At 43.1% G+C, this 27,719-nt stretch overlaps 1 protein-coding gene and 1 long non-coding RNA gene across 3 annotated transcripts in view; one reads left to right on the top strand and one right to left on the bottom strand.

Moving 5' to 3' along the window:
• ADARB2 (adenosine deaminase RNA specific B2 (inactive)) overlaps positions 1-24,216 on the bottom strand; it is a 455,387-nt gene extending 431,171 nt beyond the window's left edge. For both annotated transcript variants that reach the window (XM_021065069.2, XM_084980615.1), the window contains exon 1: positions 23,971-24,216. The gene's annotated coding sequence lies outside the window, so the exon portion shown is untranslated. The remainder of the gene's footprint in view (positions 1-23,970) is intronic.
• A 113-nt stretch (positions 24,217-24,329) lies between these two features.
• Positions 24,330-27,719, top strand: part of LOC146399628 (uncharacterized) — a 103,670-nt gene continuing 100,280 nt past the window's right edge. The window contains exon 1 of the long non-coding RNA XR_014818193.1: positions 24,330-24,777. This is a non-coding gene — a long non-coding RNA (uncharacterized LOC146399628). The remainder of the gene's footprint in view (positions 24,778-27,719) is intronic.

The raw sequence follows: 27,719 nt of genomic DNA, 5'->3' as shown, positions 1-27,719 counted from the left end.
TCGGTTTTCAGAAAAAGTGAGAGGAAAACAGCACACACTGCTTTGGGGTGCTCAGAGCTCCCCATTATTAACACTTCTCCTTACTGTGGCACACTTGACCGCCAGTACTGACACGACGCAGTTAATTAAAGAGCACTGCCTGCTCTGGTCACTCCACAGATTTGGACAAATGCGGAAAGACGTGCATCGGCCACAGTACGTCCCCCACCGCGTCCCTCCCGCCCTGGCCGACCCTGACCTTGCCACTCCCGCCACAGCGGGCCCCTTTCCACGGTCAGCGTTGGACTCACCCAGTGCACAGCCTTTTCAAACAGGCCTCTCGTGCATTTCCATGTCTCTTCATGGCCAACAGCGCATTCCCCCTTCATGACGAGTACGAGTCTACAGTCTGGACGGAGAAGTTGTTTATCCACCACCCGCTGAAGGGCAGCTTCCGAGTTTTGGCAATTATGAACAAAGCTGCTGGAAACATCCATGTGCAGAGTTCTGTGTGGTGATGTTTTCAATTCACTGGTAACTACCAAGGAGCATGAGTGTTGGTTTTAGACAGTTAAGAGTTTTATACAAAAATTTTTTGGGGGACTTTTGTAAAAAACTGTCTTCCAGAGTGGCTGTACCATTTTAAATTCCCACTACCAACAGATGAGAGTATCCACTGCTCCACACCCTGGCTGTTGTCACTGTTTTGGATTTTAGCTATTCTAACAGACATATGGTGACATCTTATTATTGATTTAACTTACATTTTCCAAAAGACACATGATGGGAGGCACCTTTTCATGTGATTATTTTCCTTGTGTATATCTTCAGTGATGAGTCTGTCCTTTTTTTGGCCCAATTTTGAGTTTTTAAAATATTTTTATTAATTGTTGGACTTTAAGAGCTCTTTGCATATTTTTGATACTGGCCCTTATCAAACATGTTCTTTGCATTTTTTTTTTCCCCACATCTTAGCTTCTCTTTTCCTACTAGTTGTGTCTCTGGCAATGCAGATATTCATTTTATTAGATTCCATCTCAGCAGGTCTTTCTCTCAGGGATTGTACTTCCAGTGTTGTGTATAAAGTCACTGCCACACTGAAGGGCACCTAGGTTTTCTCCTGTGTGCCTCCTGCCTACCAGGTTTACAGTTCTCTTCTACATCAAGAACTATGATCTATTCTGAATCAATTTCTGATACTGATGTAAGGTCAGGGTCCAGGTTCTTTTTTTTTTTTTTTGCACCTGACTATTCCATCATCCAGAACCCTTTGCTGATGAGACCGTCTGTGACACTCAGATGCCTCTGCTCCTCTGTCAAGGCTCAGCTGACGACATGCATCCGAGTTTATGTCCTGGCTCTCTATTTTGTTCCACTGATCTATTTGTCTGTTATTTTGCTGGTACCACACTGTCTTAACTACTGCAGTTTTGTAGTAAGTCTTCAAGTCTGGTAGCATCAGTCTTCTGACTTAGTTCTTCTCCTTCAATATTGTGTTGGCTGCTCTGAGTCTTTTGTCTTTTTACATAAACTTTAGAATCCATTTGTCAATATCCATAAAATAACTTGCTGAGATTTTGATCAGGATTTCATTGAATCTGTAGGTCAAGCTGTGAGGAACGGAAATCTTGACAATGTTGAACTGCCTAGTTTTTTTAAACTTGGGCTATGGGCTGAATTTAGCCTTCCACTCCAAAGTTCTATTTTGAAGTCCTTCCACTCAATGTGATGGTGTTTGCAGACAGGGGTCTTTGGGTCATGAGGTCATGACGGTGGAGGCCCCAAATGGCACTGGTGTCCTTCATGAGCAGAGACACCAGAGAGCTGGTGGTCTCTCTGAAACGTGAGGCACAGTAAGGAGTGGCCTCTGCAAACCTGCACGAGGCTCTTACCCGAAAAAGACTCTGCTGGCACCCGGACCTCTGACTTCCAGCCACCGGGACCTTGTGAAATAAATTCCTGCTGTTTAGGCTACCAGCCTATGGTGATCCTATCTCTCAGTCCAGTTGGACGACGACGTGCAGAGAGGCAAATGTGAGGTTCATAAACGGAAAGTATTATTTTAAAATTTTACATTTCCTTAGTGAATTCTATATAATTATTTAAATTTGATTATTTCAGACTTATCTGGGCTCTTATCATCTGCCACATTAATTTCTGACAACTTGCACTTGAAAGACAGTGAGATCAGCTGATTATCATTCTTTGGTACACATTTTTTTTTTCCTGAAGAGAATGATTTAAATACACACAAGAGGACCTTTTAACAAATGAGAATGATCAAGTGTAACTGTGATTGTCTAAGAAATTCATGTTTTCGTTTCATAACAGCATTGTGTTATTTTGATTGAGAGTCTTCATTTTCTCTAGAAAGTAAGATATGGGTATTAACTGTCAATAAACTATATAATCTTTTACAAAGAGAATTATCTGTTTTGAAAACAAAGAACTACTGATTCCCAAAAATAAATTTTTTAAAAAATAAATTTTCTAATAGATTGGCATGAAAATTACAGCAACGTCTGCCTTTTAGTGGAAGCAATTTGTGTACAATCTGACTTCGGAGACCCAGTAATGTGGATTATGGTGCTAGTGCCATGGGCAGCTTGGAGCACAGCAGTAACGAGACCAAGATCAGGATGGAGGGCCTCTGAATGCCGCCGTAACCTTTCAAAGCAGGACAAAGTCTCTCCATGGCTGTTGCTCAAAGGCAGACGGCAGAGGTGTACAGAGGTGTGGGGGCAAACGGGGAAGGGGCAGGGGCTCAGAATGCCAGCCTTGCGGAACTGATGCAGAAGTGCTGTAGGGAGACAGAAAAAACACCACCATCTCACAGGAAGTCTCGTAAGGTGGGATTCGGCCTTCTTGCTCATCTGACTCTTACACCATCCTGTTAGCGTTTACTTTTTAGGTATGGCTTTTGGAATATTTTGCTTCCTTTTCTTTACTATATTGCCATCAATTTAGTCAATGTGGTGTTCTCAGTAGTTGGGTAAGATGCAAATAAGAATTAGCTTGATATTTAAACACTGAGTTGGTTGCTGGGTAAAACCAAACGAGTTAATGAGCTGAAGAATAAGCAAAACTTATTCGTGAAACTTTACTTGGGGATGTGTCCCATTTGATTGCGTCACGTGTAATATGCAATCATGCCACCTTTTCCCTTTGATGTCACTGAACGGGTGCACTTTTAGTGCCAAAAAGTGTAAAACAAACCTACCACTGTTGTACTGCGTCGGGACGGTGTAACTGTTCAGTTTTAAAGTGCTGCGCAGTTAAAAGCTATACCCCTTCTCTACCTGATGAGTGACTCTGTTACTAGGCAGTAGATCCTTAATCACTTCTTTCAAACAGAAGTTAGCATATCAACTTTCATTATCTCACAGAAGTTGACTCTGGAGAAAAACACATGCTTCCCGCAGTCATTTTATCAGGACTGCGAATGAAACGTAGGCAGGCGCAAACGACTTCTTTGAGGGCATGGCCTCCCCTGTCAGGAATAACGGATTCTCAGTGCACTTAATTCAGCAGTGACCACACACGTGCTCAGAGTCAAAGACCAGGTTTTGCCCAACACGCCTGAATTGGAGCGAAAGTGGTTGTGAAAATGGGGGAAAAAATAGAAACAAGATGAACATTTGAAAACAGACACGGAGAACAAAGTCCACAGCAGATTCAAATCCCCAATCGGGGTTTACCTGAAATATGCGCCAGAGCTTTCTGTGTCCCAAGGGCAACTATTATTTTTGAGCTAACAGGTACCTTTTTGTTATTACCATTTGGATAGCCATTTGAAATAAAACCATTTAAATATCAAATCAATATTTTCACCTGATTCAGAGTATCTCTTAAAAATATACTGAGATGTGAACTTCTTTGAAACCAATATATAAGAATACTAACTCTGTTACTAGGCAATAGATCCTTAATCACTTCTTTCAAACAGAGGTTAGCATATCAACTTTCATTATCTCACAGAAGTTGACTCTGGAGAAAAACACATGCTTCATACAGGAATTTGTTAAAGCCAGGAATTTATGTTTTGATTTTCAACTGAAGTATAAATGTTGCTGTGAGTTTTCAACTGTTTGGACAGATACTGTTTTGAAATCAATGCAATCATGCCCTAAGCCTGATAACCCTCCACAGACAGCAAAACTGAGCTTCCCCTAAGGCTTATAGTAGGAGAAACAAGTTTCTTCAACTTCCTATTCTCCCACCCCACCCTGATCTTGTTGGCTGTTCAAGATTCCTGCCACCTGTGCTGTTTTGGGTAGAAGAGAAGCAGTAAGAACAGAGAAAAGGTTCATCTTAAGAACCACGCAGAAAGATATGACATAGTGACCATTCAAATGTGTTTATATAAGGAAGTAAAGATCATAACTGCATAGGTAAAGAGATATACAGATTTTCACCTGCGAAATAAGTCGGTCGTGGGTATGAAGTGTGCAGCTTGGGGAACATGTTCCATAATGATGGAGTATCTTTGTACCTGATGGACTGTAACTAGAGTTATCGGCTGATCACTTTGAAATGTACAGAAGATCCAATCACTATTTTGTGTAGTAGGAGTAAACTTGGTGTTGTAGATCGATTATACTTTAAAAACAAATAAACTCATAGAAAAAGAGACCCTATTTGTGGTGATCAGAAGAAGGAGGTTGGGGAAGGAGAAATGAATGATGGTAAACAGAAGGTTCAAAATTCCAATAACAGGTTAAATGAGTACTAGGGATGCAGCATACTACAATACTATAATGAACACTGCAGTATGTTACGTGTGTTGAGAGAGTAAATCCTAAGGATTCTTATCATGAAAATATGTTTAATATTTTTAAAATTTTGTATAAATATGAGATAATGGATATCCACTAAATTTACTGTAATGATCACTTGATGATGCATGGAAGTCAAGTTGTTATGCAGCACTCCTTAAACTGAACACTGTCCTGTGTGTCAATTCTCTCTCATAAAACTGGGGGGAGAAAAGGACCCCTCATACCTACACAGCAATCCTATCAATTCCATCACATCTTTTTTGTCCCCCCTTACTCTTACATAAGCCACCAAAATCAAGTCCTAGATTTAATTTGTAAATTACAAAGGCAGACAAACACTTTGCACCTTCTGCCAGCAAGAAGTGGGGTCTTTTCTCGGGTCCAGGAATCTTACTTTGACCAGCGGCATGTGGCATTTCTCAGTCCAGCCCTCAAAAGTGGTGAGGGTTTCCCTGGATGGGTCACCATGCGGGAAACACTCCCTCCTGTGCTGGAGACTGAGATGCCCCCAGAGCAGGGTCCTGGGTGAGGGTTCCCTCGGCCGACCAGGCTTGCTGGTGGCCAAGCTGCCTGCAGACACATGACTGATTCCCACTGAGAAACAGTGTCCAGCTGAGTTCAAACCAAATTGAATTCATAGCTGTTGTTCTAACCCACCAAGCTCTGAAGTCGTTTGTTATATACACATGTAAACTGATAAAGAAACTGGACCATGGAAATAGGCTGCTGAAAACAGCAAAAGCTGAAACGCAGGACCCTGGCACTGGGACGAGGCAGTGCGTGGAGGCTGGAAGTAAAGGCTGGAAAAATGATGAACACATGACTGGTGGAGGCTGGTCATAAAACACCAAGGGGGAGAAATGGCGGCCTGTGTTACGCAGACGAGAAACAAGGGGGAACACGTCTCCTCTGGTAACCGGCGTGACAGGAAATGTCCCTGAAGCACCTGTGGACTTTGCCAAGGTGACGTCCAGGCGCAGTGTGGGCCGCGCTCACTGGCTTCTTCCGGCCGTTTGTGATGCGTGCGAAGGTCGGAAGAAACGTTATTCCATTCTGCACATGGAATTTCGAGGGAATCCAGAATAGGCAGGGCTTGATGGTTTGGAAAATAATGCAACTGCTCTTTCCCAGGCTGCACAGCTGGCAGAGGGCCCTTACAGCGAAGGACACCTGCAGGTGGAGCGCAGATGCAGTGCGGCGGGCGGGAGCCTGCCTGGTTCCCTGACAGGGGGCTGCTGGGGCTTAGCCCACCCTCTCCGCCTCGTCGGGACTTGGGAGTCTGCTCAGAGACGTACACGCACGGGGTGGCTGTGAGACGAGCCTGAGAGAGACGTGTCTCCGGGTCAGTGGGGATGCGGCTGTTGACTGAAAGGGCTGACTTGTCACACACGAGAAGCCCGCCTGATTTTAAGAGGGTTATGCATGAAAATGGGACAATAACTTGCATGACAAGCATCCAAGGTTAAGAAGGCAGAGCGGCCTCAGGTCCTCAGTGTCCACAGACAGGAAGCTGCTGAGAAGGCTGATGACCTGCCAACCCGGTCATTCCTCCTGGGGAAGGGAAGCTGCTTGGAGCACAGAGCCAAGAGCCTGTAGGCGAGACCGAGACCCACAGAGCAATGGGCAAGGAAGCCCCCTTCCAGAGCCGAAGGGCACCGCCAGCTGGGGTTTCCCGAGGAACAAGGTCACGCACAGGGAGCAGAGCCAAGCCAGTCGGGAACGCTGCCAGCCCCGCTGAGAGGCGCCTGGTGACGACGCCTTGGCCGGGATTCAGAGCTACTGTGCGCCCGGAACCACGGCACGTCTCCACTGCTCCTCGGCTCAGGCGGGAGCGTCTGACGAGAGAATCCAACCCGCTCACCGCCCTACTTCCAGGGGGAAGGACAGAAAACTCATCTTCTCAACCCTAGAGCCGAGTCAGGAGGGGCGCTCCACGGAGCTGCATGTGGACGGACTGAGGAGACACTGGGCTTTGGGTTGGGCGAGTGTCTTCTATAATAGAGCGGGGTATGGGTCGCCTGGGCCACCGGGACTGTAACTGTCGCAGTAACGGTCAGATGTGGTCTTGTCTCAAACAGGGTGACCCTTACGAGGTCTGGGCTTGGTTGCCGAACTGCTCTCGCCGATGGCACATCAGCACACATGATGCAAGCACCGTCTTGAGAAGGGCCTTCCAGAGGGATGAGCTCTGCTTTGTGCTCAGGAAGGGCCGCCACCAGGCGGGTGTGATCAGCGAGGGGAAATGCTGGTCCCTCCTGCTGCCCAGCTGACAGCCAGCAGTGAGCAAACACGTGAGAGGCCACGAGGGCAAGTAAATGCCCCCCCTAAGGCCATGAACAAAACACATGCCTTGTCAAGGACTGAGCTTCAGCACAAAGTGCTCTGGATTACCGAGGGTTCCAGGTCTTAGATTATTTAATCCTCCGACCTCAGAAATAAATACGTAACGTGCTGAGAGATACCGCTCCTTATCTTTACATCTAGGTGTTCCTTGGGCACAGATGCCACTGACGTGTGTGGCACTCAAGTCAGAGCAATAAGCAGGCACCTCTCCACCCTCTTGCTCCCTGCTGCATGCACAGGGTCAGGCCTGGTACATGTGAAGAGTACAGATTTACTTTACTTCTGCTCCAATTCTTATTGAAAGTTTCTTTAGACGTATCTAGACAAAGACAAAATGTATAACTGGAGCAAACCATGCTGTTGACTGTAACACTTGCTAGCATGCTGGTCTGCCTGCAAGCACGGCCGTTCAGTTATGGCCCAGCTTCTCAATGCTCTCGTCCCCGGTTCTGCAAACTGTAGACGGTGAAATCACTGTGCAGCACGCTGACAGCGAGAGCCAGACACTTCAATAAACGCCCTCCGGACGGAGACACCTCCCTCCCCAGCGGCAGGCCTTTTCAGGGCGCGCCCTCTGAATGCTGTCATTCGGTGGTTATTACTATAATTTTGGAAACAGGGCAATACACACTGCCCATGCTCTAGCTGGAGATGCCCCTGAAATGTGTAATTTTAAAGGTTCACGGGCTTTCTGTGACTGGCGCTGGCACAGGTTCCCAGCTGTCAGCGTCTGGCAGCACCCTCACAGCAGCAGGTGTTTCTGGGATTCTTCTCCACACGAACTGTGAAGGCTACACCGCAAGAGACAGATGTGCTGTTTGCATTTCTGGTTTTTGTTGCTTTTTTTTAAAACCACAATACCGAAACATCACACTTGCTGGGAGAAAACAGCGTCTCTCTTAGGAAGCATCCCTTTACTTGACAGGTGCACCGGGGAGATTTTTGACTCCGCTTCCAGCCCGGACACAGTAACTGGCACAAGGCTAGCTCCTCCCATGCTTGACAGCCACGATCCTGGATAAGACCTTCAAGGCGACGGTTCCCAGGCTTTGGACAAGGACAGTCCAAAGCTGCCGTCCGTTCAGTTTTAGAAGTGGGAAGCTTTCTTAACCACACTTTTTCTCCATCTGAGGACAATTTCCTCCCACAGGACACTATGTGGCATCCAAGCAGAGTGCTGTGATCCCACTGAGCTGAGAGCTCAGAGTCTGGGGCAGGGGGGGGGCTTGAACCTATGGGGCTTGCGCTGGAGAACGGCAGTCTGCACAGAACAAGGCTCTAATGCTCTGGGCGAGCAGCAGCAAATCCTGCAGAAAAAGGGTGCTCTGTAGCTAAGAAGTGAATGAACTGAGAGTCTGAAGGTCACACTGAGGTAAAGTCTGCTGGAGTTTTAGCTCAGTCAGAGTGGAGAAAATGCAACTCTTTGTAAAAAAATCTAGGCATCAAGATGAAACACAGAAAATGCCAGAGTAAAGATAATACACCCAGCACAGCCCACCCTGTACCCACCCCGCCCAGTGCCAGGCAGCATCTTGTGGGAGGATGGGCAAACGGAGCCTCAGAGGGACTGAATAAAGCCACAGCAATGACAGTCGGCGATACTCCGCTAAAGCAGCGGAGAGGAACGCTTATAGGACCAAATGCTTGTGCGAGAAAAGCAGAAAGTGTGGATGTCACTGAGAGAAGCACGTGCCTTAACAGACTAGACCAGGAAGAGCAAAACGGGAGTCGGTACGAGGAAAGAAATTATAAGACAAGGGAGACATCGACTGCGTTGAAATAAGAAAAACAGTAAGAAAACCGAATCCCAAAGCTGGCTCTTTGAGGTGGTCAAAGACACGGATGAGCCTGAATCTGTGAGGATTCACAGACTAAGAAAGGAAGACTAAACGGAGCACTGATACTAGGGGTGACATCGGGGACATCAGATCCCACGGCCAATGAAGGAATAATAAGGGGAAGAACATCAATTTATGAAATAAAAATTCCTTGAGAAGACACAAATTACGAAAGCTCACTTAAGAAAAGCGAGAATAACCCTCTATCTCTTAAATAAAGTCTTTGTTAAAACAGTGCCCCCAAAGCAAGCCTTGACCCACGTTTTCAGTGGCTAATGCTATCAAACGCACTGGAAAGAAATAATATCAATTCTATGCCAATCCTTCTATTTATAATATTAGTATTTACCCTGCATTAAACCAGAAAAGATATAGTAAAATCAAGCAGAAAAATCCCATTATCATTCATACATATAGACCATAATTTTAGTAGAATAATTTTAGAATATTTTTGGGTTCATAGCAAAATAGAGGGGGTACAAAGACCTTCCAAATATCTTCTGCGTGTGCACACACATACACACACACACACACGCACGTGCATACTCACGCGCACACACACACGGCACAGCCTCCCTAACCATCAGAACTCCCCACCAGATGCTACATCTACTGCAGTCAATGAGCCAACACCGATACATCACATTACGCAGAGCCCGGAGCTTACGTTAGGGTCGCTCTGTGTTGCGCGCTCTATGGGTGTGGACACGTGTAATCAACGACCTGTATCCATCATCACTGGATCCCAAGGTCTCAATGCCCTGAACACCCTCTGTGCTCCTCTGCCCATCTCTCCCCATGGCCCAACCCCTGCAGCCACTGGTCTTTTCACTGTCACCCCCGTTTTGCCTTTTCCAAAATGTTCTATAGTTGAAATTACACAGTGTGTAGCATTTTCAAAATGGGCTTCTTTCACTTAGTCAAGTGCATTTATGTTTCTTCCCTGCCTTTTCATGGCCTGATGGCTCTTTTTCTCTGTGCTGAATATGATCTATTGCCCGGATTACCAAAATTTATTTTTCTTAGACTCAAAAATTTTTGAGGAAATACTAGCATATAGTATCCAGTCATATATAAAACACATCATGACCAAATGGAGTTTAACCCAGGGAAATGCAAGGTTGTTTCCACTTCTGAAAATCAATTTAATTCACTCAATTAGCAAATTAAAAAGTAAAAGTTACATAACCATATTTAAAGCTGCAGAGAAAAAATTTTACACAACTCAGTACCTAATTTACTAAAAATCTTCTCAGAAAACTAGAGATATAAGGGAACCATACTAGCCTCAAAAACCTACAGTCATATGATACTAAGTGGTGAGTCAAAGGATTTACCCTTCAGTCAGGAACAAGACAAAGATATCCACTCCCACTAGTTGTGTGAAGCATAGTAGTGGATAATTTAAAAAGCACAATAAGGCACAAAACATTTTTAAAATGAATAAACTGACAATATACAAATGACATTAATGTTTTCAATAGAAAATACCTAAGATTCTACCAGTAATAATAATAAAGCTTATTTAATAATGTTTATTATTAATAATAATAATAAAGAGCCAAAAATCAAGCTTGGCAATGTTATAGGTTTACAATGTCAATATCAGAAATGAACTGTATTCCAGTATATTTACTCTGAAAAAAATGGAAATTGAAATTTGTCAGGCAGAAGAATTTATAAAAACATGTAACACATGAAATCCTTAGGGATAATTCTATGCCAAATCTATACAATATATGTATACTGAGAAGCACTCAACATCTTGGAGAGAAATTCAAGAAGATTCAAATATATTTAGAGATTTACAATATTCATGGATCATACGACCCAATACGTTAACATGTTACTTCTCTACAAATTAATATATTCAATATAATGTCAATTAAAATTTCATCAGGTTTCATTTTTTTTTTTTTTGGCTGTGCCCCTAGCAGACATTAAGTTTCCAGGCCAGGAATCAACCCATGCCATAGCAGTGACAATGCCAGATCCTTAACCCACTAGGCCACCAGGGAACTCCTCATTGGGCTTTTTATTTAGAAATTTACAAGCTGATTCTGAAATCTGTGTGATAATGCAAAAGATCTAGAAATGGTCAAAAAATTTTAAGCAGAGACCAAAGCTTGATTATCTATATTAACTAATTTAAAGACATAATATGAAGATTCAATAAAAAGACACTGTAGTTTTTGTATAAAGACAGAGGTATATATTAAAGAAACAGAATAAGGAATCCAGAAGTAGAGTCAAACATTTAAGGCCAGTAGGCAATTAACAAAAGTGCCATTTTAGTTCAATGGAGAAAGAACTGTCTCTAACAAATGGTTCTGAAAAAATCATTTTATATACACACACATCCATATATATGTACACAAACATATATCAATCTTTACTTCATATTGTGAAGTAATTTCAAATGGATCACAGATCTATATGTAATAGCTAAATATAACTTTCAGAATAATACACAGGAGAAAATCTTCATGGCAAAACAGATTTGTGGTTTGGCATAAAAAAATAAAAACCAGAAAAAAATATTCAAGTAAGCTGAACCTCGACAAAATTAAAAAACAAACACAAAACGCTCTTCATAAATCACTTTTAAGAAAATAGGAGTTCCCGTCGTGGCGCAGTGGTTAACGAATCCGACTAGGAACCATGAGGTTGTGGGTACGATCCCTGCCCTTGCTCAGTGGGTTAACGATCCGGCGTTGCCGTGAGCTGTGGTGTAGGTCGCAGACGCGGCTCGGATCCCGCGTTGCTGTGGCTCTGGCATAGGCCGGTGGCTACAGCTCCGATTCAACCCCTAGCCTGGGAACCTCCATATGCCGCGGGAGCGGCCCAAGAAATAGCAACAATAACAACAACAACAACAACAACAACAACAAAAAAGAAAATAAATGACAAACCGCAAACAATATATTTTTAAAACATTTATCTGATTAAGAATTTGTATCTAGAATTTAAAAAGAACCCTTTCAATTCAATAACAAGAAGGGTTTAAGCTGGAAAAAATTTCAAGAGAATCATCAGAAAAGAAAATACATGGATGGAAAACAGTCACATGAAAAAGGCACTCGATACCACTAGCAATAAGTGAAATTTAAATTAATATCACTGTAGCTAATACTAAGCACACTCTTGAACTGTAATCAAATTCATCATTACAATTTTTTTTCTGCAAAGAATGTTCCAGTTCCAGTGGATTTATTGACAGATTTACCAAATAGATAAAAAAGATACACCATTTTACATAATTTTTTTCCAGAAATACACTTTGGAACATTTAATGAAGCCAGTAGTATCCTGATACATATGTACATACAGCTACAGCTATATCTCCATCTAGATAGGTAGATATATATGAATATAGATTTAACACTCCTTACGAAGAATTAGGTTATCAAATCAAAGAATATGTAAAAATGATTATACATTATGAGTAAGTCTGCGTGAAGAATGCAATTTTGGTTTAATATTTGAAAAAAGTAATTTATTGAATGTAATTTACATTTTAGGCTCTTAAAATCTATACGATTTTCTCAATTGCTCATAAAAGGCTTTTGAGAATCAAAACTCATTCAGGATAAAACCTCTCAACAAACCAGAAGCAGATTATTTCCTCAGCCTGGTAAATGGCATCTCCCAGTAACCCACAGACACCGCCAGGCAGAGCTGCACTTCCTGTAAGAAGCAGCACAGGACCTGGACGTCAGTTCTCACCACATGACCTCAGTCCTGGGGAGTAGTTCCCAGCCCACACAATAAGGAATGACAGTTACAAAGACTGGAAAGAACTAACTTTATTTGCACACTGCCACAATGCACACCCAAGAAAATTTCAACCATCTATAATGGAAAAAATACAAATCATTATAAAATTAAACAAAAAAAGAGAAAATTTCGAAGTACAAACTACAGGATGTAGTAAATGAAATTAAGTCTCAGGATACAAGGTCATTGCATTTCTTTGTATTACCTATGAACAATGGGAAAATGCCAATAAAACGGCATTTAAAATAGTAGCAAAACCACCAAATACTTAAGGGGAATTCTTTAATAAAAGCTAAAGCATAACTACTAAAAAACTACAAAAATTTGTTAATGGTAAAGTCAAAAGCCCTTAAAAACTGGAGAATTATACCAAGTTCATAAGTTGGAACACTTAGCATTGTTAGGATTTCATTTTCCACCGATTATTCTGTAGGTACAATGCATGGAAATCAACATTTCAGTATGCTTTTGTTTTTTTTCAGAAATTGACAAGTTAATTCTAAAGTTTATAAGAAAATTCAAAGCATCTAGAACAGTCAAGACAAGCTTAAATGAGAATAACAGAATCGAGAACATATACAACAGAGAGAGAAAATCAGACCAAAAGAATTAACATGGAGCTCAAAAATGTATACATGCTAATTGGGTCATTTGATTAACAATAAAGACTCGAAAACAATTCAATAGCTAATGGTAAGTCCATACAAATTTTTTTTTTCTCACTAAAATAACAAGCTGTTGATATAGAAAAACATTAAGTTTAAAATGATTTTTAAATAAGCAGGATGAACACAAGTGTGGGACATGGAGAAGCGGAAAAGTTTTACTTCACCATAATTAAATGTTTCCGTTCATCAGGATACTGTAAGAAATGGAGCAGCCAACCATGGATGTTTACAACATGTGTCAAAGGGCTTTTGATCTTGGTATATAAGGAAACACTACTCATCAGAAATGAAGACAAACCACCTCTGAAAACTGGAGAAAAGACCTGGAGAGATACATCACAAAACAGACGTAGAAATAGTAAGCGTTTAGTTTCATTAATCACCAGAAAACGGTAACACTGAACCACGAGATACCACATACACATGCTAGAGAGAGAACGTTTAAGAGACTAAAAGTACATGTTTTCTGAAATGTTTTCAAGAGCCTTCTGAAACATCAATGCACGTATTTATAACTTGGAGAAACATGAGGAACACTGTCTGTCCTGATAATGTGCAATTGTCACATAAAGTTTAAGACTGCAAGTGACAATGCCATCTGTGGCCTGCTCGTGCCCTGGGACTTTATCCTTATCAGCCACGCTTGACTGTTTCAGGAGCGTTCTCCTCTGGCAGTATCTTACTCCCTCTACTTAGAGACTGTAGACAGACACGCAATCCACAGTGTGTTTTCATGGCAGTGTACAGTGTGGAATGCCCTCTGTGAGCAGGCGCCGGAGAGAGGCGCTGCCCCAGCTCAGATTTCCCTTCGCTCTTCTGCAAGGGATGGCACAGGCACCGCTGTGCCCACCCTGGGCTGACGTACAACTAATACTGTGCTACAAAGTCCCGGAGTGCACACGAGTTCCCTTATGACATGATTGACACCAGGGATTCGAGGCACCAGGAGTCAGTCACAAAGTGCAAACTCACTGACCCTGGGGGCCAGTGAGGTCATTTGTAAATCAAATGGCGACAGCACCAAGCACAACAGTATCAGAGTGAAGCCGAAGCAGGAGAAACGGGGACTTGTTCAAACCGAATACTGTGATCTTTCTGTTCATTTCTCCTGTCAGTTTCTCCTGACTTTTTTGCATGTGAAGTAGTGGGGATATAGGAAAGAAAGAAATTACTACAACCATACAAACATAACACGCACACTATGGGAGAACAACAATATTCTGAAACACTGCAGATGCCACAGTTCAGCAGGCAGATGCTTGGACACTTGGAGGGACCCTGCGAGAAGGGGTAAAGTCCATGTCCTCACTGAATCCTCTTCCCTTCCAGTCACAGGAAGCACAGAAGATATGAGCCCAACAGTACAGAAACAGCTTGTCATGCAATGCTGCATCCACCCCCTAACATGTAACATGTGAGACGATTAAAAAGATAAACACAAACAACAAAAGTGAAATAAAAGACATCTGATGTAAAGGAATGATGCCATTCTCATAGTTTATGGAACTAAAGAAAAAGACTCTTCTAGAATCAAAAAGTGGTACCTCGAAATTCTCCCATTTAACCCTACCAGGGGAAATCTGAAAAAAAAAATGCCCCTTGGTTTTTCTCTGGCTTTTTATTGATGTAAATTATTGCCAAATGGCAAAAACACAATAGAGCACAGTCCCTACTGATGTGTTCTAGAAATGTAAAGATACATGCTGCCGTTTCGGCAGAAATCTGTAGAATGCTCCATATTAAGGATAAACACTAATGACTTAGGCTAGTTAGAAAAGTCACTCAGACACATGGAATAGAAGGGTTTCACCCACTGTGAGGGCAGCTGCAGAGAAAATGGGGAAGATAAGGGATTCCCACTCCCCGTTATGTAGTTTAGGACACACTGATCCAAAGAAATGGTGGCAGCAGGTTGTGAACAAAGCTCCCAGGTAATCCAGTGTCTCTGAACCATGTGACAGAACATGACAGTTAAAGCTCCCACGGACAACTGACATCCAGAATAACCCTACACTGAGCACTTGATAATCTTGTGAAATAGCTGGAGGCACAATTAGAAACCCTACAGCACACAGGTGGCATGTAATCTTTTTGCAGATCCATAATAAACACGATACGATACAATCAGGAAGCCTATCTGGGAGTGGAAAAAAAAGCTCATACTTTGTTAAACCAACAGGTTCCTGCCTTTTCTTTAATCCAGGATCCCATCTCAAATGCCATTTTTAAAGGGAAAAACTTCTTAAGATGTGCTTGTTTATGGTGTATATATTTATAGATTTATCTCTTCAAATGGTGCCAATGATTACTGGCAACAGGTAGCTTTCTTCTTCAAATATTTGCAAGTGAGGGTTAAGCAGCTAAGTGAACTGGATGTCTGTAAAAGAGTCCAGCGAATTCAGAAAGGACGTTTGTTTAGATGATTCACAGGAGCCTCCTCCATCGGAAGGAGGCATCAGTGGAGCACGCCCACGTGTGACAGGACAGGCATCACAAAGGCAGCGACTGGCATGTGTGGGACTTCCGTTCCACCCTGGAGGGCAGAGCACAGGACAGACGGGCACCGTCTTGGGCAGTGCTTTATTTGTAATTTTTAGATCTATCTGTAATCTTCAGAACATTGTCAGTGCATTAAAGGGCTGCCAGTGAGTCCCAGCTTAAGTCTCAAACATGCTTTACTAACTTTGGCCTGGAAATAAAAGCAGAGCTTTGTTGGATTAAGTTGTTAATGACTCACTGATCCAAAGAGACTTATTATGACAATAAACCAAACGTCCTGTTTGGGGAAATAAATGACACTGAACTACTTTCTGATGCAGCAGGAAAAAATCCTGTTGCCACAAACCCTAAACGGACGTACTGTAAAGTGTTTTAAAATGTTATTATCTTGTTGTCTCTATATTTTGATTTCTCTTTCCTTTGGCTTTCTCTATTCTTAGCGGTTCCGTTGACTTAGCTCAACATGCCCAGTTGATACACTGTGCATCTAGCCTAAATCTTACGTCTGCCATTCTTTTATAGTTATATTGAAGTGTGGAAGCAAAGCCTGAGTTTACATTGCCTCAGTCTGTTGTTTATTTTCACGTCTGGGGCTGAGCATCATTCTGGGCAGCCCACTCCTGGGGCCATGGATGCGGTCTGCAAGAAGACTCCGTCCTGGGGTCAGATCATTAGAAGATGCTTTAATCCTTCAGAACAATTTTTCAATACTGTTTACACCAGGGACTTTCTTGTACAAATCCTCTTTACACAGACAAGAATAACATGGCAAGGAACTATTTGTCTCTGATCTCTGCAAAGAAGGAGAGTACACGGGAGCCCTTAGGGGGTTTTCCATCTTTTAAACCTACCAGGAGGAGATTAATCAAAGACCTCTGTGCTCCTGATGTACCATCAGTTCCTGAGCTGCAGTGCCATTGATCAAGCAGCGGTGGAATCGCAGGATCAGAGCACCCATGCAGTGCATGGCTGGAGCAGAAACAGAGCAGGAATATACTCACAAACATCTGGGTGCTGGTTCACTATTTTCCCCAAACAGCCTCAAACGCAGAACCTCAAGACTTCTGCCCTCACATAAGCCGCATTTTAGGGTCCTGAAAGCCCATCATGTTCCCAGTCACAGCTGAGCCGTGTCCGTGGAGGTCCTCAGGCTTACTGGCCCCAACTTCTCATGACGCAACCCATGTTTCCACTTTACACTGTGCACACCCAGGACATGTGCATGGACCTGGTTTCATTCAGTGCCCAAATGAACATGTGAACAAAGCCTGAAAGCAGTGACAGAAAACCAGGGTTCTGGCTCTGTCCACGGCCCCTGCAAATGACACGTCGGAATATAAAACCCAACGCTGTGCCTCATTCAGTCCTCATGGGATCAAGGTCTAAGATACATGTTCAAACACCTCAATCTACACAAACATGCGAACACTTAGTACACTTTTTTTGGACATTATTGCAGGACGTAACCCAACAGGGAGGTATCTGAAATATTTTGTGGTATGGGAAGCTGAGATGCACACTGAGTTTGCCAAAACATAGTGAGGAGTGTGAAGTTTTCGAGCCAGAAAGCAAGACAAAGCATGGCAAAATATTTCTGTTCAGTGGGTGAGCTGTATGATCAACTATATAATATTCTACTGAGTGGAAGTAGATTTAATTGATGTCAATTATTAAATATTAGTGGACTTGAAAAATATATTTCATTTTTAAAAAAATGAGATCCGTGATTATTTTCTTTGGATAATATCCTTGAAAGGAAATTATTGGTATGAAAAAACGACATTTAAAATTTTTGATCTATATCCTACATAAGCATCCAAGAGTTTTTTCCAATGTATAATTACAGCAGTAATATTTTCACACTTAAACACTTTGGCTTTTGCTTGTTTGATTGTTTCCATACAGGTTTTACTTTGTAGAGCCGTTTTAGCTTCACAGCAAATTTAGCAGAAAGCATGGAGAGTTCCCATGTAACCCCGCCCCACAGCACCTACAATCAAAGTCCCCCAGCAGACGGTATGTGTGCTGTGTAATCAGTGAACCAACACGGACTGCATCATCACCCAGAGGTCCTGGTTCACAGGAGGGTTTACTCTTGGTGTTGCACATTTTATGGGTTTGGAAAAATGTAAAGTGACATACATCCACAATTACGGTATCATACAGAATAATCTCAATTTTCTAAAAATACCTTATTCACCCCTCACTCCCCTTAACTTCTGGCACCCACTGATCTTTTTATTGATTCCATAGATGTGTGATTTCAGGATGTCACAGAGTTGGAATCACACAGTAAGTAGCCTTTTCAGGTTGGCTTCTTTCACTTAGTAATGTGCATTTAAGGCTTCTCCATGTCTTTTTGCAGCTGGATCATTTCTTTTTAGTGCTGAATAATATTCCATCATCTGGATGGACCATTCAACTGTTAAAAGACCTCTTGGTTGCTTCCAAGTTTTATTGATTTAAAATAAAGCTGCCATGAACAGGTTTTGTGTGGACCTAAGTTTTACCCCTTTGAATAAACATCCAGGAACACAATTGCTTGGTCACATGAGAAGACCAAGTAGGCTTCGTAAGAAACTTCCGAGCTGCCTTTCAAAGCAGCTGCACAAGTTGCCTTCTGTCCGATAACATAAGCTCCTACTGCTCCACATCCTCTCCGGCATTTGGGGTTGTCAGTATTTTGATGGATGTGTAGGGGTATCTTTGGTGGTATTGTTGCAACTTGAATTTCTCTAATAACACGTCATGTCGAGCATCTTTTCATGTTCTTATTGCCCATCTTTACATATTCCTTGGTGAGGTATCTGTTCAGGTCTTCTGTCTTCTTTTTAATTGGTTGTGTCCCACTTATTCGATTTGAAGATTTTTACATTTTGGACACCAGTCCTTTGTCAGATGTCTTTTGAAAATGTTTTCTCCCAGTTTGTGGTGTGTGTTTTCACGATTAAGTGCAACTTATCAATTTTTTTACGGATCATGCTTTCAGTGTTCTATCTTAAACGTCATCACCAAATCTAAGCTGGGCCAGATTCTCTCATAAGTTATTTCGAGGAGCTCTATCGTTTTGTTTTACATTTAAAGCTATCATCCATTTTGAGGGACTCTTGTGAAATTATTCAAGATCAGTATCTGAATTTCTTTTTCTGAGTGTGGATATTCGGCTGTTACAGAACCATCTGTGGAAGAGACCGTCCTTCTCCCGCTGAGGTGCCTGTACTCTTCTGTCAAAGACTGGCTGGCTCGATTTAAGTGTGACTCTTTCCAGCCTATTTTGTTCCACTGATCTGCGTCCATTCTTTCACCAATACCACACTGTCTCTTCGTAAAAACGTCTTCATTGAGGTACAGTTGACATAAACATAAGGGCACATATTTAGGATATACAATTACTGACTTTGGACATAGGCACAGAGCTGAGACGCCATCACAGTTAAGGTAATAAACACATCCATCAGCTCCATAACGTCCCTCTTACACTCCCACCTTCTTGTGTTAACATGAGATCACGATACAGTCTCGTTAGCCTGCGGAACTACGCGCCACGGCAGCTCTCTAGGATTTACTCATCTTGTGGAACCGTGACTTTATTCATTGAACATCAACTCCCCATCCTCCACCCCAGCTGGTAAACCACCATCTACACTCTCCTACGAGGTGACCATTTTAGGACCACACCTAAGGTGTCTTCCTGTGACTGGCTCATTCACTCAGCCTGATGTCTCTTGACGTCTTAAGACACTGTTTCCCTCTTTGCTATTTTCGAGAAGGAAGGAGCATGCTGTTTGGATTACTGCAGCTTCACAGCAAACCCCGAAGCCAGGCAGAGTCAGTCCTGACTTTGTTCTTCTCCTTAAGTGTTGTGTTCGATGCTCCGGGACTCTCGCCTCTCCCTATAATCTTCAGAATCAGCCTGTTGATAGTTACAAAATAACATGCTGCAATTATGATTGGGACTGCACTTAATAAATGGATCAAATTGGGAAAAACTAACATCTTGACAACATCATAGCTTCCTAGAAACGAGCATGGAATATCTATCTATCGTCTCTGATATATTTAACCAATGTTCTGTAATTTTCCTCATATAAACCTCATATATATTAGATTTATATCAATAACATTTTTGATGCTAATGTAGTTATAATCATGTTTTTAACGTCAAATTCCACTAATTCATTGCTGGTATGTAGGGAAGTGGTATTTTTTACATATTAATCATGGGTCTTATAACCTGCTATCATTGCAGGTCAACAATCGCAGATCCTTAATTCAGGGGTTTCTTGTCAATTCTTTCAGATTTTCTACAGGCTAACATGTCATTCACAAAGGCCGTTTTATTTCTCCCTTCCTGATTTGTGTAACTTTTACTTCCTCTTCTTGTCTTGTTTCATTAGCTGGGACTTCTAGCATGATGCGAAAGAGAAGTGGTGAGAGGGAGCATTCCTGCCTTTATCCTGATCTTAGTGCAAAAGCTTCAAGTTTCTCACCATTAAGTATAATGTTGGTTGCAGGCTTTCTGTGGATAGTCTATCAAGTTGAGGGAATCTGTTAGGAATTTGTACCATGAATCGGTGTTGGATTTTGTCAAATGGTTCTTCTGTGTCTACTGATATAATCATATTTTTCTTTAGCCTGTGATGTGATGGACTATATTAACTGATTTTAATATGCTGAGCCAATCTTGCATACCTTGAATATGAAAACTCATTGCCAATATAAAATAGTAAAAATAACAGCTTCATTGCTAGTGAGGGTAAACTTTTTAAATATACCAATGTCTTGTTTTGAAAATTTACTGTCTGTATACCTTAACTACTTTTATAATGGCATGATGCTCTTTGTTACAAGTACAATTTATGAGTTGTACGCTAAACTTTTATCTTTCGCCTGTCTGACAAAAATGTGTTCTCAGTTTATTTTCATTTCCTTGAATTTCTATGGTTTCTTCACCAATCAGGTCTAATTTCTTTTAAATTTAGTCAAATACACTGACATTTCTATTGAGTCTATAACTAATTTTGTAATCCTCAGAAAATCCCTAACAAATTCTAGACACATTTCAGTTCCTTCATGTGTGAAATAAGGCAATTGAAATAAACTCTGAAATTTCTTTTATCTCTAAAATACTAGAATTCTCTGCCTCATTTCTGTGCTAACTGAAATTCAGGTACAGATGGGATGCCTGCTTTTTCAAAGATTCTAGCCTAGCGAAGAGATAGGAGGTGATTTTGCAGTGGAGGTGGTTCTGCATCATCCTTGCAGGCCGGGCACCCCGTTGGTCTGGAGATGGCAGAAGAGCACGTCATCAAGATTTCCTTGGAAAACCGTCTTCTTCATTCAAGAGAGAACATGGTAGAGGTTTTAAGTAGCCCTCACTCTTCATTCATTCTTATTTATTTAATTTCATTGAATTTTCATTCATCCTTAATGCTGTCGCCGAATTTTACACTTCACAGAAAACTGCAGATCTTCACCCACACAAATAATCATTATTCAAGTCACATGTGAAAATAAACGGTAGGTGTTGAGATTGATCATAAGAAATTTTGAATTTGATGGCATTTTACTGGGTTCATGAGTGACCGCTCCTTCTGTTACTGGCATCTATGGTGCCTGGGCAACATGGTGAAAGTCCCACCCTCCTTAAAATAAATCAAAAACATTTGTCTTGTGTTTTACAATGTTTTGGAAATGATTCAGGTGCATTGTCACCTAAGCCTCTCTTGAATCGCAAAACACCTTTTGGGGCTAGAAGAAGCATTTTCTGTCCTGGAGGCCAATCTATGACTGTAGATGACTTCAGAATTCCTGATTCCCAAGCCTCACCAGGTTTCTGTGATGCATGTCAGTCAAACAGTCACTGATATTCTGTCCCTATCTAGTTTCAGTACTCCTCAACTTCTCATTCAAACTCATTTTCTACACACCTGAATGGATAAGCCATGGCCATTCCCGCTCAGATCTCCTACTCCGCATTTTATGACTTAAACTGAATATACAAGGTGGTCTGTTTTCAGCAGATTTCAGAGTGTGGCCAACAGATTTTCATCCAAAATCATAACATCTCATAAACCCTTCAACAGCTGCTAGGAGGCACAGAAATAAGCTTGCCGTTGGATACATACAAAAAAGTGAACAGAGGGAGAGGTACAGCATTGAAGAATGAAAACACACGCAGACAAGAACTAATTGGAAAATGATAAGCAGCAGTTTCCTCAAATCTGTGCATCTGCGATTTCCTCTAAATGGCTCTTTTCCTAGGCAACAATTTTTGTATAAGGAATTCATTTTTAAAATCACAGAACTTTATTTAGGGGTGTGTGCACTTTGAGAAGCTCCCAAAGGCAGTGAGATCATGAAAAAAAAGAACTCATTTATTCTGAAGGTGTCAAATTGAAGGCAATTACAGCACATATGCATGAAGCAGCAAACAAATCAAGCCAGAAGTTAAAACCCCCTCCCAAGCTTTTGACAGACAAATTACATAATGAGGAGGAATACTCTGATTGGACTATTGTCTTTCTTTGAGGAGATGGGAGAAACTGAAGGCAGTGTCTATATGGCAACTTACTTAGATTATGAATAAAATAAAGGAGTTTCTGAGCAAAGCGTCTCTTCCCTCTGTCAGACTACGCAGGGAGCACACTGACCACTGATGGTTCCATTAAAAAAAAAAAAAAAAAAACAAGACACCCAAACCAAAATAACACAAAAGCACAAAATCCTGGCCCTTGGTGCTTCTGTCCTATGACATGAACATCTGACAGATGACTGGAAACCAATCATCTGCCCCTGGAAATGCTTTAAAGTCCGCCCTTCATTTCCCTGATAAGAACAGGGCTGCCCCAGGTGCTAAGGGGCTGACCTTTAGTCACGGGCTATTAAATGAAGAGAGAAGAGCTCTGTGTTAGAGTCTCCACCAGGTGTCTTGTTTTTATGCACTTGGGTGTTTGTTTACTTTTCTGGTATTTATCTGGTGGAGTAAGAAATACACAAATTTATACACAGGGACAAAGTGAGGAAATGAAGAATGAGTATCCCTTGGTCCCTATCTATCCAACGTTCCTCCTCAGAAGTTAAGAAATTTTACTAATTTCACATTTATCTTCACTTACATAAACACATCTGCAGAGACGTACATTCCTTTGTTTCTTTGCCCTCTATCTTTTATTTCAACATGTATACAGCACCCCTTAAATGTCCCCACTGGGTCCTCAGTTTTATTGGATGTGCATGATTTACTTAACAAGTCTTCCCTTAATAGCTATTCATTTCTTAACCAATTTGTGTTTGTAGAAACCATGCCACAACAATCTTCACAAACCTCATTTCCCACAGGTGAAAGAGCACCAACAAACTAACTGCTAAGGACAAAAAAATCGCTAGATCAGCGTTACTGCCAAACATATACACGTGGGTGTGCAAAACTGTAAAACCATAAACGTAGCTATTGTTACATTACCTTCTACTGAGTACTACCCACCAACTTACCCTTCTTGAGGAATAAATGGAACAGTCTGTTCCCTATTTTTTTGGCGGGCTATCTTCTACCTAGCTCACCAACCATCGTCTGTCACCTTTACCACGTAACTAGGTGAACAGTTATCAACTAAAGTTTTATTTCCATCATTTGAGCATCTTTTCATAGGTTTGAAAAGCACTGCGTTTCGTTTTCTGTTAAATACAGCTGTGTAACACACACAGCATACACGCACACGCACCATTATACATGTACATGCTTAAAGCAGGCCTCCAACCCCCACAGTACGTAGGCACAGAGTTAATCCTCCAACAGCAGGGGCGTGAGGCCGCCACGCCCCTCGTGAGAAAACCCCGCGACAACCCCGCGACAACCCCAGCGGCGCGGCGCGGCCTGGCCCACGGCCCCTCGCGAGAAAACCCCGCCACAGCAGCTGCTCACGCCCGTGGGCCCGCCAGCCCCGCAGCGGAGTCGCGCGGGGTCAGGAGAACGCGGCACCACAGACACACAGACACCCACCCACGCGCGCCCGCTCCCGCCCCGGGGCACGGCGGCCGCCGAGGGCGAGGGAGCACGTGCCCGCCCGGGTCTCCGGGAAGGGTTACCTTCGGCCTGCAGCGCGCCTGCCGCGAAGGTGCAGCTGTGACAGGAAGCTCCGAGGCCTCTCCGGGAGGAACAGGCGCCGGCGCGCGGGGCCGGGAGGGGCGGCCGCTGCGGGGCTTTCTTCGCTGGTCACCCCCCTGTGGGAGCCAGGGTGACGGCCGGGACCCCCACAGCCGGACACTGCCGACGCGGCCACCGGGGCAGCTGGAAAGACCGGCCAGACGACGCCCTGGTCGTAAACCAGGCCCAGCCGTAAACCTGGGGACCAGCCGTAAACCGCCCCCCCCCCCAGACGAAACCGAGGGCCCAGACGTCACCCCCCCCTCCACGGGTCGTAAACACGGCCCAGATGCCGTCCCCCAGGTCGTAAAGCGGGCGCGGACGGAAACGCCGCAGACGCAAACCTCCAGCCCAGACGTAAACCTGGGGCCCAGACCTAACCCCCAAAGTATAAACTGGGCCACTCGTGACACCCCCAAAGTATAAACTGGGCCACTCGTGACCCCCCAAACTAAACCCCTCCACCTGTAAAGAAGGACCAGATGTCAACCCCCAGACGTAAATCCTGGGCGCAGCTGTAAAGCCCCAGGCTAGACCCGGGGCCCAGGTGCAAAACCCAGACGTAAAGGTAACCGTGGATGCCCACCAGGGCCGGACACTGCGTGCGGGAGCCCAGAGGGCACCCCAGACCCGCGCCGCGTGTGCCTCACACTGCGGCCCAGCCTGCGGCCCACTGGACCCCGGGAGACGCTGGGACAGCGGCCTCGGTCCTGCGGACCCCAGGACCCGAGAGGATGCCGCCTGCGGGGGTAAGTGCGCGGCTCCGGCGGGGCGGCGGCCCGAGCTGCAAGCGGGGGCGCGGCCTTGGGGGCGGCTCTGCCGGGGCGGCTCTCCCGGCCAGGTTAGGGGCGTCGTGGGGAAAAAGCCGCCCTCTGGCGGGGCGTCGAGGCCTGGGAGGCCGGGCCGGGCCAAGACGGGCCTGGAGCTGGTCTGTGGATCCTCCTGCCGGGCGGCTGCGCCGGAGCCACCAACATTTCACGGTTCTGATTGTTTGGTCCAGAAGAGTGTGTGGGTGGTCTAGCTTTTCTCTTATGTTGTTTGAGTTATGAAATAGTGGGACGTCTTTATGCCAGTTCTTTTATGGTTTTATTTACCTTATCCTTTCTCGACTGACCCAGAATGGTTTTAAGATATGAATTATCCAAATTTAGTATTTTCCCGGGTAGCTAGACCACAGTAGTGACAGAATTACCGACCTGCGCGCTTATTTCTCTGAGTCTCTGATGACAGCTCTTTGGGGCGCATGTGTGGCCCTGGAGGGGCCGGGGCACTTCTCATTCTGTGTTGCTCCATTTATGGAGCCGGCTCACTGTCCACAGGCAGCCCCGCTACTGGCCCCACCAACAATGTGTGAGGGTTTCTCTGCGTCCTCACGGACACCTTGTTTTGCACTTATTTCCTTAGATTTTCGTTTATTTTTGTTGTTATAGGTTTCTTTTGTGGACGTTAGGTAGTGTAGCAGTATGCCTTTGAATTGCATTTCTCTAATAATTAATTAGAGCATGTTTTCGTGTATTTATTGGCCATTTTTGTATCTTTGCAGAGATGCTTATTGAAGTCTTTCTTTTACATTTTAATTGAGTCGTTTATCTTTTTGTTATTGAGGTGTAAGAATTCCTTGTATGTCCTTTCAAAGGTTTTCAGTTTTAAAGTTCAGCTTAGCCATGTTTTCTTTTGTTACTCATGCTTTGGACTCCAGTCTAAGAAGTCTTTGCCGAATCGAATCTAAGGTGATTCGGCACCTGTTCACTCCTATTTCTTCTTAAAAAGTTCAGTAATTTTAGCTCCTACATTTAGGTAATTGAAACTCTTACAAACAATTTTTATATATGGTGAGCTTGCAAGTTATTTGGGCACTATTTATGTATTTATTTTTCTTTTTAAGGTTGCGTCTGTGGCATATGGAAGTCCCCAGGCTAGGGGTCGAATCAGAGCTGCAGCTGCTGGCCTACGCCACAGCCACAGCAATGCGGGATCCAAGCCATATCTGTGATCTACACCACAGCTTAGGTCAGTGCTGGATCCTTAACCCACTGAGCAAGGCCAGGGATTGAACCCACATCCTCAACATGGCGTCTGGGTTCTTAACCTGTTGAGCCACAAAGGGAACTCCAAGGACTATTTAAGAGACCATTCATACCCATGGCTGGTTGCCATTCTTGTCAAAAATCAGTTGGCCATGGATATGTGGGTTTGTTTTTGAAATCTCAATTTTATTTCATTGGACTAGGATGTCTGTTCTTATGGCATTACCATACCATTTTAAAAATTACTATAGCTAGACTTTGGTTAATTTCCAAAATTCTGAAAATGTTCATTATGAGAATTTTTGCCAGTTTTTTTGGTTGCTTATGTGGAGGTGCAGATTTTCAGAGGTTGTTACACTCCCATCTTCATGGAAGACCGGTTTGTGTTATTTTTTGCATATGTATGCAAAATTATTAGATATTTATTGTGTATTTCATCATTAGAAAGTATTTACCTCTCTCTCACTTTTTTTTTTTTTTGTCCCTAACTAGAAGTTTGCTTGATATTCAAGTTGTAACTCTGGTTTTTTGTGTTTTTTCATTTTGTTGCTGCAGTGGTTTATGATGTCTTTAATCATCATTTTATTTTTGCCTACAATTGGAGGCATCCCATCAGATTTGTAAAAAGGTTTATTTTTCAGTGCAGTGTATGCAGAAGAGCAAATATCCTGGAAGGTGTGCCTTCCACAGAACTTTCACAGTCTGGTCCTGACACATTTGTGTCAGTAGCATCCAGCTCAAGGAAAATAACGTTCCCCAAACCTCAGAAATCTACTTTGTAGGGGTAACCTCTGTCTTGACTTCTAATAGTATAGCTTAGTTTTGCCTGTATTTTTTTTGTAATGTGTATAAATTATATAATCATTGTATGTTTTCTTTCTTTTTTTTTTTTTTTTTTTTTTTTTTTTTTTTTTTTTGTCTTTTGTCTTTTTTGTTGTTGTTATTTCTTGGGCCGTTCCCGCGGCATATGGAGGTTCCCAGGCTAGGGGTCTAATTGGAGCTGTTGCTGCCAGCCTACACCACAGCCACAGCAACACAGGATCTGAGCCGTGTCTGCAACCTACACCACAGCTCACAGCAACGCTGGATCCTTAACCCGCTGAGCAAGTCCAGGGATCAAACCCGCAACCTCATGGTTCCTAGTCGGGTTCCTTAACTACTGCGCCACAATGGGAACTCCACTGTTTGTTTTCTTTCATGGGACTTATTTTGCTAACCCTTACATTTGGATGTTTATCTCATTGCGGTGTGTTGTTGTAAAACGTTCATTCATATTCGGAATATTTTTCTCTTAGGTAAACACACTGTGAGTGTCCAGCGTTCTGTTGGAGGGCACTTGTGTAGTTGGCATTATGTGGACCTGTGATAGCGCTGCTCGGAACACGCTGGTCTGTGTCAGGGTGCATGTGTACGTTTGGGTGTGCGTTTCTTAAGTGCAACCCGGAGTGCGAGTCCTGTGCTGAGGGGCGTGTGTCCAGTGTTGGTAGCATGGATGGAGTTTTCCAGCAGTGCTTCCCATTCATTCGTCTGCTCTGTAATTCTTAGAAGTTTCATCTTTTTGTGAATTTTGGCCACTCCGTGTGTCTCATGTGTCATGGTGTCTGTCATTTGCATCCCTCTGACTGTTACTCAGGCTGAGCACCTCTCATGTGCTTCTTTGTCGT

The sequence above is a fragment of the Sus scrofa genome, chromosome 10 (genome assembly GCF_054392235.1).
Source record: "Sus scrofa isolate SSC_HxYL_T2T_F1_AM1 chromosome 10, Sscrofa_HxYL_maternal_Yorkshire_Landrace_v2.0, whole genome shotgun sequence".
Classification (NCBI taxonomy): Eukaryota; Metazoa; Chordata; class Mammalia; order Artiodactyla; family Suidae; genus Sus; species Sus scrofa.
Note: the sequence above shows the minus strand (reverse complement) of the source record. Positions and strands in the feature narration are given on the sequence as shown.